The 5,264-nt window shown below is 45.4% G+C and overlaps 1 non-coding gene across 1 annotated transcript; it reads left to right on the top strand.

The window, feature by feature from the left end:
• The first annotated feature begins 697 nt into the window (after nucleotides 1-697).
• trnam-cau (transfer RNA methionine (anticodon CAU)) lies at nucleotides 698-769 on the top strand. Its single transcript has one exon. It is a non-coding gene; the product is annotated as a tRNA-Met (tRNA).
• Nucleotides 770-5,264: the final 4,495 nt, after the last annotated feature.

Below are 5,264 nucleotides of genomic sequence, written 5' to 3'. Positions count from 1 at the left end.
TGGCCTGGACAGAGTCCTGACCGCAACCTGATAGAACACCTTTGGGATGAATTAGAGTGTGACTGCGAGCCAGGCTGTTGATTTTCAACAGATTTTCTACTACTACTGAAGCCTCAAAAATCTCGTAAGGCCATGGCAGTTTTCCAGCACAGGTGTGTGGCCCTCTGCAGCTGGCGACAGACCTGCTCCTCACCAGAGGGTATGTACAGAAAAGACATAAAGCCATACCATGTAATCTATAGGTCATGAGCAAACTGACAGTCTTTTTTTTATGTTACAGATAAGTAAATGTCCAATGCAGGCCTGTGGACACTCATCACTTTTTTCCAGATTCTCCAACTCAAGTTACTGAGGAGACTTTGGCATGAAAATGTCTCAGTATATTATATCTGAAATATCTCACCTAAACTCTTTACCCATTGCTTAAATTTTTCTGCCATATATGTAGACTGTTAATGTATATTTTATTCATCATGTTGTTTTAGGCATACTTGCACAAGCTGGCGCTGTTCCCATCGAGCCCAGCACTTCTATCAAGCATGGTCCCCACACCGAACCCACATTTGTGGACCCTGGACCCTCAGCCACCAGCACTCCCCAGCCCAGCAGCACTCCACCCTCCATGATGGTCCATCAGCCAGGCAGTGGTCCTCCAACTTCAGCATGTGGGTTCGAGTCCCATCTGGGGTGTGCATTGAGCAGAGTGGCGCAGCGGAAGCGTGCTGGGCCCATAACCCAGAGGTCGATGGATCGAAACCATCCTCTGCTAGGCACAGTTTTTGTTTACACCAACAATGCCCCTCAGGCAGAGCATGAACCAATGGCCTTAATAATAATAATAATAATAATAATAATAAAGGCTTCTGTTTGTTAATCTGGTGAAGTGTTGAAGCTTTTTTCTTCTTCTGTTCCGTTTTGGACTTTGATAAAACTAGGGTCTCTGCAAATTATGGGGCTTTGTCCAACCAGAGGCTTCTGATGATTTCTGGTTCATTGTGTGACTTTGCTCATAATAACTTTGGCTGGCAATGATTGCTGTTTCTGTGTAAGCGTGCTGCACTAGTTACTGATATTGTCACATTACCTTGTATTTCTCTTTGTGAATGGCGTGAGTAGATCCATTTTATAGCAAATATATTATTTCTCTTGATTATGTTAAACCTGCTATAATTTCAATGGTATTTTTTTTTATATTATCATGTTATGTTTGTGCTACTCTATCAAGTCTGCATGATCACAGGAAGTTCTAAAATTAATGAAAGGTAAGAGAATCAACATATCTGAAGTGCAAGTGTTTATAATGCATCAGCTGGAATACCTCGAAGGAATGGCCTTCAAATGTTTAGGCAGTTTTCATACAGAACACTGGCCAAGAATTAGACCATGAACCTACCACGTGTTGTCTTGTCCTTTTTAAAAAAGTGAGTTGTGGTGAGGTGTACCATGCACCAACATATTAGAGCTGCAAGGAACCTATTTACCTGTTTGCTTTTGGAAAGGATGTCTGCCTACTCATCTCATTGTGCCTGCTTTGAAGAGAAACCTATCCAAATAAAAGAGAGCTGCTGTGTGTTTTACACAGCCACAACTGGCCTCTTCCTTTCTCCATAATCACACCAACACAACGTAAATACACTGGTGAGAACCCAAGTTGTTATAAGCAAGAAACAGGGGATAGATACATTAATGTAAAAAAAAGAGTGGAGATATATGTGTATTATTTTTAAAGAATATTGGTTAATGTGTAAGGTTTTTTCTTTATTCTTCTTTCAACTCTTTTCGTGTAAGTTTTATCGGCAAATATGTAAATTGCCGATTGATTCATGTAAATAATGTGAATAATTCAAATAATAAAACCATTCTGAGGAAAGCAGCAGCTCAGAGTCTGATGTGTCTTTCTGATTTAATGATTAATATCTGTCCTCATCAGGCGGTGAGGGTGTTACACATGGTTATTGTCAGGAACAGCTGGACAGTTCCCTGCCAGGCCCAGAGAAGGCGCTGGCAGGTGAACCTTGGAAGCCTGCTTCTTTGTGTGTCTTTTGTTACGCCCTTCCTATTGTTCCTATCCTGATTGTGTCACCTGTATCCCATTAGCCCTAATGTCTACCCCTATAAATAGGGATCCTTGTGTTTGTGTCCTGGTCCATGATTGTTATCTGTACCGTGGTTTCTGTTGGGGTTTTGTTTGCTAGGTTCCATGTCCAAGCTAAGGTCTAGGTTTTGTTTTGTTTAGTTAACCACACCATGTCTAGTGTTACGTTTGTTTCCCTATGTCGCGTCTTAAATGTAATAAAAGCAGTGCTTCGCTGAATCCTGCGCATGGGTCTCATTACACCGTGTGCTGGCGTGCGCACACACACCACGGGCGTCTGGGATCGAGCCCCGCATAGGGCGGGGGTCCCAGACGTTACAGAATCATGGACCATTTCTGAGACCCAGCGGGATTCCCAGCTAGTTCCTGTCTTCGGTAAGGGTTTGCAGTCTGCTGGCTAGAGCCCTGGACAACCGGTGGATGGCATCCGGCGGATCCTTTTCCCCGTTTCCCCAGGGAGGTGTCCCCATCTTCGTTATGGTCGAGGACGTCGCTCCCCCAGGGAATTTACAAGGAGGACGTCACTCGACTTCAGGCCATGGGGGACACCCCCTTTTTATCGGTCCCACTGGAGGCGGGCTTCCACCACCTTGTCAGCCGGGGACGCCGCTCCGCGATGGAGTTTCCGTGGAGAACGTCGCTCGGCACCACGGGTGGAAGACGCTTCCCTCCCGTTTTTTTTCTAGGGCCGGATGTCAACTTACCCCTGGGACCTGGGGCATCGCCATAGACTGCATTTATGAACTACATCAGGCCTTGCATCTCCCCTCTATGAACTACATCTTCCGCCTACTCCTGAGGCGTCCCCTAGGCGGAGGTTGGGCGCTTCGGGAGCTGCGCCTTAGAGGAGGGGGTTATGTCAGGAACAGCTGGACAGTTCCCTGCCAGGCCCAGAGAGGGCGCTGGCAGGTGAACCTTGGAAGCCTGCTTCTTTGTGTGTCTTTTGTTACGCCCTTCCTATTGTTCCTATCCTGATTGTGTCACCTGTATCCCATTAGCCCTAATGTCTACCCCTATAAATAGGGATCCTTGTGTTTGTGTCCTGGTCCATGATTGTTATCAGTGTAAGCAGTGCTTCGCTGAATCCTGCGCATGGGTCTCATTACACCGTGTGCTGGCGTGCGCACACACACCACGGGCGTCTGGGGTCGAGCCCCGCATAGGGCGGGGGTCCCAGGCGTTAGTTATCCATTTGCTGGCTTTTATATGATTGTCTAGCAGTGTTCACAAATAAACCCACTGTTGTGATCAATTCCATTTTTATTAACTTTAAACAACACCGATGTTTGTAATTAAATAAATTAAATATCATCGTTAGACTAAAAAGCTTTGACATGATCATTAGTTTTTTAAAAAAAAAAAAACCTGGAGGAAAATTGTTTCCTCAAGGATACAGACAATCAGTGTAAGATTTTTCAAACTATGAATATGGAATTAATTGTTGTTGTTTTTTAACGTAATCTTACAAATATCATTTTAAAGAACACAGTTTTCATAAAAACATGCCCAGAATTCTTTACGTCATTCATCCACTGGGCTGACTCCATTTCAATGTATTCTAGGCTACCAGCCTCCACTATTCCCCTGGTCTGGAGAACCGTCTTGTGTCCCGAGTGTGGAGGACTGGTCTAGAAGAAGTCAGGTGGCCTGGGAACGGGCTCATGTGAGACTTCAGCGGGCGGTGAGGAGACAGGAGATCCAGGCGAACTGCTGGCGACGCCCTCAGCATGAATACCAAGTGGGCCAGAAGGTATGGTTACCCCTTCACCTCTGGAACCGCCCCCGCCCCTGGACATCGATGGCGCGTTAGCCTATGGCCCGTTAGGGTATGGCCCGGAGGAGCACTGCTGGGTGAACGCTTCGGATATCCTGGACCCAGCCCTCACCGAGGAGTTCCACCTTAAATTCCCCAACAGGCCCGCTCCTCGTTCCAGGGGTCACCCCCGGCGTAGAGCACCTGGAGGTGTTCCTAGAGGGGGGGGTTCTGTCACGGTGTTCACAGGTCCAGACCGCCAGAGGGAGCCCTCGCCGGAATATTGACTGTGTTCATGTAGAGCTGCGCGATTAATCGTCATTATCGATTAATTCGAATTTGTCGAAATTAATTTGAATTAATTTGAAAATGTCGATGTTGAAAAAACGAAAATCGATTTTACGATTTCACTTTTGGTTTGGCGCAGCGAGCTTCCGTAGTTTTGCGACGCCTCTCTGTGATTTACACTTGGGAAGTACTAAATACAACATGGCAGCATGCGCTGACGAAACCAAGCAGCTTGTTTCCAAGAGAGGTGCGGTTTCTTCAATTGCATGGAAATGGTTCGGGTTTGCAACTTCAGACGTTAAACAAGCCAAAGCCCGCTGTAAAATATGTCTGAAGTTTGTGGCAACTAAAGGAAGCAGCACGACTAATTTATTCCAGCACCTCGAACCACGCTGTGGAATGGGAGGCGTGTGTTTGCCTTTTTTCCTGATTCTTCGATTCTCAGTTTCTGTTTTGGTTTTGTTTGCCTAGTTATTGCTTTCCGGTTTTGGCCTTTTTGCCTGCCTTGCCGTTTACGATTCTGCCTGTTGATTTCAATAAAGATCCGCATATGGATTCTAACTCTCCCGCATCCAGCGAGTTCTTACAATGGGGCTGTCTTTGGATGGACAGACCTCTGGCTTTTCACTTTTACATTTACATTTCTGGCATTTGGCAGAAGCGTCAGAGCGAAGTACAAAAGTGCTTTAAGTCTCTATCATTGAATACATTAACATTGGTTCAATAGGTTACAGACTTAGGATACCATTAGCCTAAAATTGGTGTTTTTATTTCTTTAACATATACTGTGACAATACATAAAAACAGGGAAAGAAAGTTTAAGTGCTTCTGGAAATGGTAGTTCTTCAGACGTTGTTTGAAGACAGTCAGTGGCTTTACCCTCAGAGATGGTGGGACCAGTCTCATTTTTCACTGGGTGAGGGTCTTTGGATGGACAGAGCCCTGACTTTTCTTAAGCCGGGCCCTCTTGACCCTTGCCTCACGCTTCACTTTTTCTTTTTCAAGAATCTGCACAGAGACACAGTTTAAAACTTAAAACCAAAGCACCATGTAACGTGATTAAACCAAAGACTACTTCCTGTGTGTGTGTGTGTGTGTGTGTTTGTGTGTGTGTTTTCTTACCATTTT

The sequence above is a fragment of the Hemibagrus wyckioides genome, linkage group LG16 (assembly GCF_019097595.1).
Source record: "Hemibagrus wyckioides isolate EC202008001 linkage group LG16, SWU_Hwy_1.0, whole genome shotgun sequence".
NCBI classification, from domain to species: Eukaryota; Metazoa; Chordata; class Actinopteri; order Siluriformes; family Bagridae; genus Hemibagrus; species Hemibagrus wyckioides.
The sequence above is the reverse complement of the archived record's forward strand: the minus strand, read 5'-3'. Positions and strand labels throughout refer to the sequence as shown.